This window comes from Camelus dromedarius, chromosome 27 (genome assembly GCF_036321535.1).
Source record: "Camelus dromedarius isolate mCamDro1 chromosome 27, mCamDro1.pat, whole genome shotgun sequence".
NCBI classification, from domain to species: domain Eukaryota; kingdom Metazoa; phylum Chordata; class Mammalia; order Artiodactyla; family Camelidae; genus Camelus; species Camelus dromedarius.
The window spans coordinates 28,152,456-28,166,566 of NC_087462.1; positions in this window are offsets into that span (position 1 = coordinate 28,152,456).

Genomic DNA, 14,111 nt, shown 5'->3' on the forward strand with positions numbered 1-14,111 from the left:
AGTTTTCACTGTAAAACCGAGTTGGAGCTAGTACCTTCCCATATATATGTATGGAGTGGAGTTTGTAACTGACAAGAAACTTTGTGTTCCCAACAAGCTAGTTGAAGGACGGCTTTCACACACACTTATCTCACAGAACTGAGCATGTGGAGAGACGTTCGTTCATCTAGCACAAAGGGAACCAGTTGCAGGAGAAACTTTTACTCTGGTTTCTCAGTCTGTTTCCTAGTACCGGTTTGAAGTTCCTGCAGTTTTCACTTAAAACCGAGTTGGAGCTAGTACCTTCCCATATATATGTATGGAGTGGAGTTGGAAACTGTAAAGAAAATTTGTGTTCCCAACAAGCTAGTTGAACGACGGCTTTCACACACACTTATCTCTCAGAACTGAGCATGTGGAGAGACGTTTGTTCATCTAGCACAAAGGGAACCGGTTGCAGGAGAAACTTTTACTCTGGTTTCTCAGTCTGTTTCCTAGTGCCGGTTTGAAGTTCCTGCAGTTTTCACTGTAAAACCGAGTTGGAGCTAGTACCTTCCCATATATATGTATGCAGTGGAGTTTGCAACTGAAAAGAATCTTTGTGTTCCCAACAGGCTAGTTGAAGGACGGCTTTCACACACACTTATCTCTCAGAACTGAGCATGTGGAGAGACGTTCGTTCATCTAGCACAAAGGGAACGGGTTGCAGGAGAAACTTTTACTCTAATTTCTCAGTCTGTTTCCTAGTGCCGGTTTGAAGTTCCTGCAGTTTTCACTGTAAAACCGAGTTGGAGCTAGTACCTTCCCATATATATGTATGGAGTGGAGTTTGCCACTGAAAAGAAACTTTGTGTTCCCAACAAGCTAGTTGAAGGACGGCTTTCACACACACTTATCTCTCAGAACTGAGCATGTGGAGAGACGTTCGTTCATCTAGCACAAAGGGAACGGGTTGCAGGAGAAAATTTTACTCTGGTATCTCAGTCTGTTTCCTAGTGCCGGTTTGAAGTTCCTGCAGTTTTCACTGTAAAACCGAGTTGGAGCTAGTACCTTCCCATATATATGTATGGAGTGGAGTTTGCAACTGAAAAGAAACTTTGTGTTCCCAACAAGCTATTTGAAGGACGGCTTTCACACACAATTATCTCTCAGAACTGAGCATGTGGAGAGACGTTCGTTCATCTAGCACAAAGGGACCGGGTTGTAGGAGAAACTTTTACTCTGGTTTATCAGTCTGTTTCTAGTGCCGGTTTGAAGTTCCTGCAGTTTTCACTTAAAACCGAGTTGCAGCTAGTACCTTCCCATATATATGTATGGAGTGGAGTTTGCCACTGAAAAGAAACTTTGTGTTCCCAACAAGCTAGTTGAAGGACGGCTTTCACACACACTTATCTCTCAGAACTGAGCATGTGGAGAGACGTTCGTTCATCTAGCACAAAGGGAACGGGTTGCAGGAGAAACTTTTACTCTGGTTTCTCAGTCTGTTTCCTAGTGCCGGTTTGAAGTTCCTGCAGTTTTCACTTAAAACCGAGTTGGAGCTAGTACCTTCCCATATATATGTATGGAGTGGAGTTGGAAACTCTAAAGAAAATTTCTGTTCCCAACAAGCTAGTTGAACGACGGCTTTCACACACACTTATCTCTCAGAACTGAGCATGTGGAGAGACGTTTGTTCATCTAGCACAAAGGGAACCGGTTGCAGAAGAAACTTTTACTCTGGTTTCTCAGTCTGTTTCCTAGTGCCGGTTTGATGTTCCTGCAGTTTTCACTGTAAAACCGAGTTGGAGCTAGTACCTTCCCATATATATGTATGCAGTGGAGTTTGCAACTGAAAAGAATCTTTGTGTTCCCAACAGGCTAGTTGAAGGACGGCTTTCACACACACTTATCTCTCAGAACTGAGCATGTGGAGAGACGTTTGTTCATCTAGAACAAAGGGAACGGTTTGCAGGAGAAACTTTTACTCTGATTTCTCAGTCTGTTTCCTAGTGCCGGTTTGAAGTTCCTGCAGTTTTCACTGTAAAACCGAGTTGGAGCTAGTACCTTCCCATATATATGTATGGAGTGGAGTTTGCCACTGAAAAGAAACTTTGTGTTCCCAACAAGCTAGTTGAAGGACGGCTTTCACACACACTTATCTCTCAGAACTGAGCATGTGGAGAGACGTTCGTTCATCTAGCACAAAGGGAACGGGTTGCAGGAGAAACTTTTACTCTGGTTTCTCAGTCTGTTTCCTAGTGCCGGTTTGAAGTTCCTGCAGTTTTCACTTAAAACCGAGTTGGAGCTAGTACCTTCCCATATATATGTATGGAGTGGAGTTGGAAACTGTAAAGAAAATTTGTGTTCCCAACAAGCTAGTTGAACGACGGCTTTCACACACACTTATCTCTCAGAACTGAGCATGTGGAGAGACGTTTGTTCATCTAGCACAAAGGGAACCGGTTGCAGAAGAAACTTTTACTCTGGTTTCTCAGTCTGTTTCCTAGTGCCGGTTTGATGTTCCTGCAGTTTTCACTGTAAAACCGAGTTGGAGCTAGTACCTTCCCATATATATGTATGCATTGGAGTTTGCAACTGAAAAGAATCTTTGTGTTCCCAACAGGCTAGTTGAAGGACGGCTTTCACACACACTTATCTCTCAGAACTGAGCATGTGGAGAGACGTTCGTTCATCTAGAACAAAGGGAACGGTTTGCAGGAGAAACTTTTACTCTGATTTCTCAGTCTGTTTCCTAGTGCCGGTTTGAAGTTCCTGCAGTTTTCACTGTAAAACCGAGTTGGAGCTAGTACCTTCCCATATATATGTATGGAGTGGAGTTTGCCACTGAAAAGAAACTTTGTGTTCCCAACAAGCTAGTTGAAGGACGGCTTTCACACACACTTATCTCTCAGAACTGAGCATGTGGAGAGACGTTCGTTCATCTAGCACAAAGGGAACGGGTTGCAGGAGAAAATTTTACTCTGGTATCTCAGTCTGTTTCCTAGTGCCGGTTTGAAGTTCCTGCAGTTTTCACTGTAAAACCGAGTTGGAGCTAGTACCTTCCCATATATATGTATGGAGTGGAGTTTGCAACTGAAAAGAAACTTTGTGTTCCCAACAAGCTAGTTGAAAGACGGCTTTCACACACAATTATCTCTCAGAACTGAGCATGTGGAGAGACGTTCGTTCATCTAGCACAAAGGGACCGGGTTGTAGGAGAAACTATTACTCTGGTTTATCAGTCTGTTTCTAGTGCCGGTTTGAAGTTCCTGCAGTTTTCACTTAAAACCGAGTTGCAGCTAGTACCTTCCCATATATATGTATGGAGTGGAGTTTGCCCCTGAAAAGAAACTTTGTGTTCCCAACAAGCTAGTTGAAGGACGGCTTTCACACACACTTATCTCTCAGAACTGAGCATGTGGAGAGACGTTCGTTCATCTAGCACAAAGGGAACGGGTTGCAGGAGAAACTTTTACTCTGGTTTCTCATTCTGTTTCCTAGTGCCGGTTTGAAGTTCCTGCAGTTTTCACTTAAAACCGAGTTGGAGCTAGTACCTTCCCATATATATGTATGGAGTGGAGTTGGAAACTGTAAAGAAAATTTGTGTTCCCAACCAGCTAGTTGAACGATGGCTTTCACACACACTTATCTCTCAGAACTGAGCATGTGGAGAGACGTTTGTTCATCTAGCACAAAGGGAACCGGTTGCAGAAGAAACTTTTACTCTGGTTTCTCAGTCTGTTTCCTAGTGCCGGTTTGATGTTCCTGCAGTTTTCACTGTAAAACCGAGTTGGAGCTAGTACCTTCCCATATATATGTATGCAGTGGAGTTTGCAACTGAAAAGAATCTTTGTGTTCCCAACAGGCTAGTTGAAGGACGGCTTTCACACACACTTATCTCTCAGAACTGAGCATGTGGAGAGACGTTCGTTCATCTAGAACAAAGGGAACGGTTTGCAGGAGAAACTTTTACTCTGATTTCTCAGTCTGTTTCCTAGTGCCGGTTTGAAGTTCCTGCAGTTTTCACTGTAAAACCGAGTTGGAGCTAGTACCTTCCCATATATATGTATGGAGTGGAGTTTGCCACTGAAAAGAAACTTTGTGTTCCCAACAAGCTAGTTGAAGGACGGCTTTCACACACACTTATCTCTCAGAACTGAGCATGTGGAGAGACGTTCGTTCATCTAGCACAAAGGGAACGGGTTGCAGGAGAAACTTTTACTCTGGTTTCTCAGTCTGTTTCCTAGTGCCGGTTTGAAGTTCCTGCAGTTTTCACTTAAAACCGAGTTGGATCTAGTACCTTCCCATATATATGTATGGAGTGGAGTTGGAAACTGTAAAGAAAATTTGTGTTCCCAACAAGCTAGTTGAACGACGGCTTTCACACACACTTATCTCTCAGAACTGAGCATGTGGAGAGACGTTTGTTCATCTAGCACAAAGGGAACCGGTTGCAGAAGAAACTTTTACTCTGGTTTCTCAGTCTGTTTCCTAGTGCCGGTTTGATGTTCCTGCAGTTTTCACTGTAAAACCGAGTTGGAGCTAGTACCTTCCCATATATATGTATGCATTGGAGTTTGCAACTGAAAAGAATCTTTGTGTTCCCAACAGGCTAGTTGAAGGACGGCTTTCACACACACTTATCTCTCAGAACTGAGCATGTGGAGAGACGTTCGTTCATCTAGAACAAAGGGAACGGTTTGCAGGAGAAACTTTTACTCTGATTTCTCAGTCTGTTTCCTAGTGCCGGTTTGAAGTTCCTGCAGTTTTCACTGTAAAACCGAGTTGGAGCTAGTACCTTCCCATATATATGTATGGAGTGGAGTTTGCCACTGAAAAGAAACTTTGTGTTCCCAACAAGCTAGTTGAAGGACGGCTTTCACACACACTTATCTCTCAGAACTGAGCATGTGGAGAGACGTTCGTTCATCTAGCACAAAGGGAACGGGTTGCAGGAGAAAATTTTACTCTGGTATCTCAGTCTGTTTCCTAGTGCCGGTTTGAAGTTCCTGCAGTTTTCACTGTAAAACCGAGTTGGAGCTAGTACCTTCCCATATATATGTATGGAGTGGAGTTTGCAACTGAAAAGAAACTTTGTGTTCCCAACAAGCTAGTTGAAAGACGGCTTTCACACACAATTATCTCTCAGAACTGAGCATGTGGAGAGACGTTCGTTCATCTAGCACAAAGGGACCGGGTTGTAGGAGAAACTTTTACTCTGGTTTATCAGTCTGTTTCTAGTGCCGGTTTGAAGTTCCTGCAGTTTTCACTTAAAACCGAGTTGCAGCTAGTACCTTCCCATATATATGTATGGAGTGGAGTTTGCCCCTGAAAAGAAACTTTGTGTTCCCAACAAGCTAGTTGAAGGACGGCTTTCACACACACTTATCTCTCAGAACTGAGCATGTGGAGAGACGTTCGTTCATCTAGCACAAAGGGAACGGGTTGCAGGAGAAACTTTTACTCTGGTTTCTCATTCTGTTTCCTAGTGCCGGTTTGAAGTTCCTGCAGTTTTCACTTAAAACCGAGTTGGAGCTAGTACCTTCCCATATATATGTATGGAGTGGAGTTGGAAACTGTAAAGAAAATTTGTGTTCCCAACCAGCTAGTTGAACGATGGCTTTCACACACACTTATCTCTCAGAACTGAGCATGTGGAGAGACGTTTGTTCATCTAGCACAAAGGGAACCGGTTGCAGAAGAAACTTTTACTCTGGTTTCTCAGTCTGTTTCCTAGTGCCGGTTTGATGTTCCTGCAGTTTTCACTGTAAAACCGAGTTGGAGCTAGTACCTTCCCATATATATGTATGCAGTGGAGTTTGCAACTGAAAAGAATCTTTGTGTTCCCAACAGGCTAGTTGAAGGACGGCTTTCACACACACTTATCTCTCAGAACTGAGCATGTGGAGAGACGTTCGTTCATCTAGAACAAAGGGAACGGTTTGCAGGAGAAACTTTTACTCTGATTTCTCAGTCTGTTTCCTAGTGCCGGTTTGAAGTTCCTGCAGTTTTCACTGTAAAACCGAGTTGGAGCTAGTACCTTCCCATATATATGTATGGAGTGGAGTTTGCCACTGAAAAGAAACTTTGTGTTCCCAACAAGCTAGTTGAAGGACGGCTTTCACACACACTTATCTCTCAGAACTGAGCATGTGGAGAGACGTTCGTTCATCTAGCACAAAGGGAACGGGTTGCAGGAGAAACTTTTACTCTGGTTTCTCAGTCTGTTTCCTAGTGCCGGTTTGAAGTTCCTGCAGTTTTCACTTAAAACCGAGTTGGATCTAGTACCTTCCCATATATATGTTTGGAGTGGAGTTGGAAACTGTAAAGAAAATTTGTGTTCCCAACCAGCTAGTTGAACGACGGCTTTCACACACACTTATCTCTCAGAACTGAGCATGTGGAGAGACGTTTGTTCATCTAGCACAAAGGGAACCGGTTGCAGAAGAAACTTTTACTCTGGTTTCTCAGTCTGTTTCCTAGTGCCGGTTTGAAGTTCCTGCAGTTTTCACTGTAAAACCGAGTTGGAGGTAGTACCTTCCCATATATATGTATGGAGTGGAGTTTGCCACTGAAAAGAAACTTTGTGTTCCCAACAAGCTAGTTGAAGGACGGCTTTCACACACACTTATCTCTCAGAACTGAGCATGTGGAGAGACGTTCGTTCATCTAGCACAAAGGGAACGGGTTGCAGGAGAAAATTTTACTCTGGTATCTCAGTCTGTTTCCTAGTGCCGGTTTGAAGTTCCTGCAGTTTTCACTGTAAAACCGAGTTGGAGCTAGTACCTTCCCATATATATGTATGGAGTGGAGTTTGCAACTGAAAAGAAACTTTGTGTTCCCAACAAGCTAGTTGAAAGACGGCTTTCACACACAATTATCTCTCAGAACTGAGCATGTGGAGAGACGTTCGTTCATCTAGCACAAAGGGAACAGGGTTGTAGGAGAAACTTTTACTCTGGTTTATCAGTCTGTTTCTAGTGCCGGTTTGAAGTTCCTGCAGTTTTCACTTAAAACCGAGTTGCAGCTAGTACCTTCCCATATATATGTATGGAGTGGAGTTTGCCCCTGAAAAGAAACTTTGTGTTCCCAACAAGCTAGTTGAAGGACGGCTTTCACACACACTTATCTCTCAGAACTGAGCATGTGGAGAGACGTTCGTTCATCTAGCACAAAGGGAACGGGTTGCAGGAGAAACTTTTACTCTGGTTTCTCATTCTGTTTCCTAGTGCCGGTTTGAAGTTCCTGCAGTTTTCACTTAAAACCGAGTTGGAGCTAGTACCTTCCCATATATATGTATGGAGTGGAGTTGGAAACTGTAAAGAAAATTTGTGTTCCCAACCAGCTAGTTGAACGATGGCTTTCACACACACTTATCTCTCAGAACTGAGCATGTGGAGAGACGTTTGTTCAGCTAGCACAAAGGGAACCGGTTGCAGAAGAAACTTTTACTCTGGTTTCTCAGTCTGTTTCCTAGTGCCGGTTTGATGTTCCTGCAGTTTTCACTGTAAAACCGAGTTGGAGCTAGTACCTTCCCATATATATGTATGCAGTGGAGTTTGCAACTGAAAAGAATCTTTGTGTTCCCAACAGGCTAGTTGAAGGACGGCTTTCACACACACTTATCTCTCAGAACTGAGCATGTGGAGAGACGTTCGTTCATCTAGAACAAAGGGAACGGTTTGCAGGAGAAACTTTTACTCTGATTTCTCAGTCTGTTTCCTAGTGCCGGTTTGAAGTTCCTGCAGTTTTCACTGTAAAACCGAGTTGGAGCTAGTACCTTCCCATATATATGTATGGAGTGGAGTTTGCCACTGAAAAGAAACTTTGTGTTCCCAACAAGCTAGTTGAAGGACGGCTTTCACACACACTTATCTCTCAGAACTGAGCATGTGGAGAGACGTTCGTTCATCTAGCACAAAGGGAACGGGTTGCAGGAGAAACTTTTACTCTGGTTTCTCAGTCTGTTTCCTAGTGCCGGTTTGAAGTTCCTGCAGTTTTCACTTAAAACCGAGTTGGATCTAGTACCTTCCCATATATATGTATGGAGTGGAGTTGGAAACTGTAAAGAAAATTTGTGTTCCCAACAAGCTAGTTGAACGACGGCTTTCACACACACTTATCTCTCAGAACTGAGCATGTGGAGAGACGTTTGTTCATCTAGCACAAAGGGAACCGTTTGCAGAAGAAACTTTTACTCTGGTTTCTCAGTCTGTTTCCTAGTGCCGGTTTGAAGTTCCTGCAGTTTTCACTGTAAAACCGAGTTGGAGCTAGTACCTTCCCATATATATGTATGGAGTGGAGTTTGCCACTGAAAAGAAACTTTGTGTTCCCAACAAGCTAGTTGAAGGACGGCTTTCACACACACTTATCTCTCAGAACTGAGCATGTGGAGAGACGTTCGTTCATCTAGCACAAAGGGAACGGGTTGCAGGAGAAAATTTTACTCTGGTATCTCAGTCTGTTTCCTAGTGCCGGTTTGAAGTTCCTGCAGTTTTCACTGTAAAACCGAGTTGGAGCTAGTACCTTCCCATATATATGTATGGAGTGGAGTTTGCAACTGAAAAGAAACTTTGTGTTCCCAACAAGCTAGTTGAAAGACGGCTTTCACACACAATTATCTCTCAGAACTGAGCATGTGGAGAGACGTTCGTTCATCTAGCACAAAGGGAACAGGGTTGTAGGAGAAACTTTTACTCTGGTTTATCAGTCTGTTTCTAGTGCCGGTTTGAAGTTCCTGCAGTTTTCACTTAAAACCGAGTTGCAGCTAGTACCTTCCCATATATATGTATGGAGTGGAGTTTGCCCCTGAAAAGAAACTTTGTGTTCCCAACAAGCTAGTTGAAGGACGGCTTTCACACACACTTATCTCTCAGAACTGAGCATGTGGAGAGACGTTCGTTCATCTAGCACAAAGGGAACGGGTTGCAGGAGAAACTTTTACTCTGGTTTCTCATTCTGTTTCCTAGTGCCGGTTTGAAGTTCCTGCAGTTTTCACTTAAAACCGAGTTGGAGCTAGTACCTTCCCATATATATGTATGGAGTGGAGTTGGAAACTGTAAAGAAAATTTGTGTTCCCAACCAGCTAGTTGAACGATGGCTTTCACACACACTTATCTCTCAGAACTGAGCATGTGGAGAGACGTTTGTTCATCTAGCACAAAGGGAACCGGTTGCAGAAGAAACTTTTACTCTGGTTTCTCAGTCTGTTTCCTAGTGCCGGTTTGATGTTCCTGCAGTTTTCACTGTAAAACCGAGTTGGAGCTAGTACCTTCCCATATATATGTATGCAGTGGAGTTTGCAACTGAAAAGAATCTTTGTGTTCCCAACAGGCTAGTTGAAGGACGGCTTTCACACACACTTATCTCTCAGAACTGAGCATGTGGAGAGACGTTCGTTCATCTAGAACAAAGGGAACGGTTTGCAGGAGAAACTTTTACTGTGGTTTCTCAGTCTGTTTCCTAGTGCCGGTTTGAAGTTCCTGCAGTTTTCACTGTAAAACCGAGTTGGAGCTAGTACCTTCCCATATATATGTATGGAGTGGAGTTTGCCACTGAAAAGAAACTTTGTGTTCCCAACAAGCTAGTTGAAGGACGGCTTTCACACACACTTATCTCTCAGAATTGAGCATGTGGAGAGACGTTCGTTCATCTAGCACAAAGGGAACGGGTTGCAGGAGAAAATTTTACTCTGGTATCTCAGTCTGTTTCCTAGTGCCGGTTTGAAGTTCCTGCAGTTTTCACTGTAAAACCGAGTTGGAGCTAGTACCTTCCCATATATATGTATGGAGTGGAGTTTGCAACTGAAAAGAAACTTTGTGTTCCCAACAAGCTAGTTGAAAGACGGCTTTCACACACAATTATCTCTCAGAACTGAGCATGTGGAGAGACGTTCGTTCATCTAGCACAAAGGGACCGGGTTGTAGGAGAAACTTTTACTCTGGTTTATCAATCTGTTTCTAGTGCCGGTTTGAAGTTCCTGCAGTTTTCACTTAAAACCGAGTTGCAGCTAGTACCTTCCCATATATATGTATGGAGTGGAGTTTGCCACTGAAAAGAAACTTTGTGTTCCCAACAAGCTAGTTGAAGGACGGCTTTCACACACACTTATCTCTCAGAACCTAGCATGTGGAGAGACGTTCGTTCATCTAGCACAAAGGGAACGGGTTGCAGGAGAAACTTTTACTCTGGTTTCTCATTCTGTTTCCTAGTGCCGGTTTGAAGTTCCTGCAGTTTTCACTTAAAACCGAGTTGGAGCTAGTACCTTCCCATATATATGTATGGAGTGGAGTTGGAAACTGTAAAGAAAATTTGTGTTCCCAACAAACTAGTTGAACGATGGCTTTCACACAGACTTATCTCTCAGAACTGAGCATGTGGAGAGACGTTTGTTCATCTAGCACAAAGGGAACCGGTTGCAGAAGAAACTTTTACTCTGGTTTCTCAGTCTGTTTCCTAGTGCCGGTTTGATGTTCCTGCAGTTTTCACTGTAAAACCGAGTTGGAGCTAGTACCTTCCCATATATATGTATGCAGTGGAGTTTGCAACTGAAAAGAATCTTTGTGTTCCCAACAGGCTAGTTGAAGGACGGCTTTCACACACACTTATCTCTCAGAACTGAGCATGTGGAGAGACGTTCGTTCATCTAGAACAAAGGGAACGGTTTGCAGGAGAAACTTTTACTCTGATTTCTCAGTCTGTTTCCTAGTGCCGGTTTGAAGTTCCTGCAGTTTTCACTGTAAAACCGAGTTGGAGCTAGTACCTTCCCATATATATGTATGGAGTGGAGTTTGCCACTGAAAAGAAACTTTGTGTTCCCAACAAGCTAGTTGAATGACGGCTTTCACACACACTTATCTCTCAGAACTGAGCATGTGGAGAGACGTTCGTTCATCTAGCACAAAGGGAACGGGTTGCAGGAGAAAATTTTACTCTGGTTTCTCAGTCTGTTTCCTAGTGCCGGTTTGAAGTTCCTGCAGTTTTCACTGTAAAACCGAGTTGGAGCTAGTACCTACCCATATGTATGTATGGAGTGGAGTTTGCAACTGAAAAGAAACTTTGTGTTCCCAACAGGCTAGTTGAAGGACGGCTTTCACACACAATTATCTCTCAGAACTGAGCATGTGGAGAGACGTTCGTTCATCTAGCACAAAGGGAACGGGTTGCAGAAGAAACTTTTACTCTGGTTTATCAGTCTGTTTCCTAGTGCCGGTTTGAAGTTCCTGCAGTTTTCACTTAAAACCGAGTTGCAGCTAGTACCTTCCCATATATATGTATGGAGTGGATTTTGCCACTCAAAAGAAACTTTATGTTCCCAACAAGCTAGTTGAAGGACGGCTTTCACACACACTTATCTCTCAGAACTGAGCATGTGGAGAGACGTTCGTTCATCTAGCACAAAGGGAACGGGTTGCAGGAGAAACTTTTACTCTGGTTTCTCAGTCTGTTTCCTAGTGCCGGTTTGAAATTCCTGCAGTTTTCACTGTAAAACCGAGTTGGAGCTAGTACCTTCCCATATATATGTATGGAGTGGAGTTTGCCACTGAAAAGAAACTTTGTGTTCCCAACAAACTAGTTGAAGGACGGCTTTCACACACACTTATCTCTCAGAACTGAGCATGTGGATAGACGTTCGTTCATCTAGCACAAAGGGAACGGGTTGCAGGAGAATCTTTTACTCTGGATTCTCAGTCTGTTTCCTAGTGCCGGTTTGAAGTTCCTGCAGTTTTCACTGTAAAACCGAGTTGGAGCTAGTACCTCCACATATATTTGAAACGAGTGGGGTTTGCCACTGAAAAGAAACTTTGTGTTCCCAACAAGATAGTTTAAGGACGGCTTTCACACACACTTATCTCTCAGAACTGAGCATGTGGAGAGACGTTCGTTCATCTAGCACAAAGGGAACCGGTTGCAGGAGAAACTTTTACTCTGGATTCTCAGTCTGTTTCCTAGTGCCGGTTTGAAGTTCCTGCAGTTTTCACTGTAAAACCGAGTTGGAGCTAGTACCTTCCCATATATATGTATGGAGTGGAGTTTGCCACTGAAAAGAAACTTTGTGTTCCCAACAAGCTAGTTGAATGACGGCTTTCACACACACTTATCTCTCAGAACTGAGCATGTGGAGAGACGTTCGTTCATCTAGCACAAAGGGAACCGGTTGCAGGAGAAACTTTTACTCTGGATTCTCAGTCTGTTTCCTAGTGCCGGTTTGAAGTTCCTGCAGTTTTCACTGTAAAACCGAGTTGGAGCTAGTACCTTCCCATATATATGTATGGAGTGGAGTTTGCCACTGAAAAGAAACTTTGTGTTCCCAACAAGCTAGTTGAATGACGGCTTTCACACACACTTATCTCTCAGAACTGAGCATGTGGAGAGACGTTCGTTCATCTAGCACAAAGGGAACGGGTTGCAGGAGAAAATTTTACTCTGGTTTCTCAGTCTGTTTCCTAGTGCCGGTTTGAAGTTCCTGCAGTTTTCACTGTAAAACCGAGTTGGAGCTAGTACCTACCCATATGTATGTATGGAGTGGAGTTTGCAACTGAAAAGAAACTTTGTGTTCCCAACAGGCTAGTTGAAGGACGGCTTTCACACACAATTATCTCTCAGAACTGAGCATGTGGAGAGACGTTCGTTCATCTAGCACAAAGGGAACGGGTTGCAGAAGAAACTTTTACTCTGGTTTATCAGTCTGTTTCCTAGTGCCGGTTTGAAGTTCCTGCAGTTTTCACTTAAAACCGAGTTGCAGCTAGTACCTTCCCATATATATGTATGGAGTGGATTTTGCCACTCAAAAGAAACTTTATGTTCCCAACAAGCTAGTTGAAGGACGGCTTTCACACACACTTATCTCTCAGAACTGAGCATGTGGAGAGACGTTCGTTCATCTAGCACAAAGGGAACGGGTTGCAGGAGAAACTTTTACTCTGGTTTCTCAGTCTGTTTCCTAGTGCCGGTTTGAAATTCCTGCAGTTTTCACTGTAAAACCGAGTTGGAGCTAGTACCTTCCCATATATATGTATGGAGTGGAGTTTGCCACTGAAAAGAAACTTTGTGTTCCCAACAAACTAGTTGAAGGACGGCTTTCACACACACTTATCTCTCAGAACTGAGCATGTGGATAGACGTTCGTTCATCTAGCACAAAGGGAACGGGTTGCAGGAGAATCTTTTACTCTGGATTCTCAGTCTGTTTCCTAGTGCCGGTTTGAAGTTCCTGCAGTTTTCACTGTAAAACCGAGTTGGAGCTAGTACCTCCACATATATTTGAAACGAGTGGGGTTTGCCACTGAAAAGAAACTTTGTGTTCCCAACAAGATAGTTTAAGGACGGCTTTCACACACACTTATCTCTCAGAACTGAGCATGTGGAGAGACGTTCGTTCATCTAGCACAAAGGGAACCGGTTGCAGGAGAAACTTTTACTCTGGATTCTCAGTCTGTTTCCTAGTGCCGGTTTGAAGTTCCTGCAGTTTTCACTGTAAAACCGAGTTGGAGCTAGTACCTTCCCATATATATGTATGGAGTGGAGTTTGCCACTGAAAAGAAACTTTGTGTTCCCAACAAGCTAGTTGAAGGACGGCTTTCACACACACTTATCTCACAGAACTGAGCATGTGGAGAGACGTTCGTTCATCTAGCACAAAGGGAACCAGTTGCAGGAGAAACTTTTACTCTGGTTTCTCAGTCTGTTTCCTAGTGCCGGTTTGAAGTTCCTGCAGTTTTCACTGTAAAACCGAGTTGGAGCTAGTACCTTCCCATATATATGTATGGAGTGGAGTTTGCCACTGAAAAGAAACTTTGTGTTCCCAACAAGCTAGTTGAATGACGGCTTTCACACACACTTATCTCTCAGAACTGAGCATGTGGAGAGAGAATTTCGTTCATCTAGCACAAAGGGAACGGGTTGCAGGATAAACTTTTACTCTGGTTTCTCAGTCTGTTTCCTAGTGCCGGTTTGAAGTTCCTGCAGTTTTCACTGTAAAACCGAGTTGGAGCTAGTACCTTCCCATATATATGTATGGTGTGGAGTTTGCAACTGAAAAGAAACTTTGTGTTCCCAACAAGCTAGTTGAAGGACGGCTTTCACTCACAATTATCTCTCAGAACTGAGCATGTGGAAAGACGTTCGTTCATCTAGCACAATGGGAACGGGTTG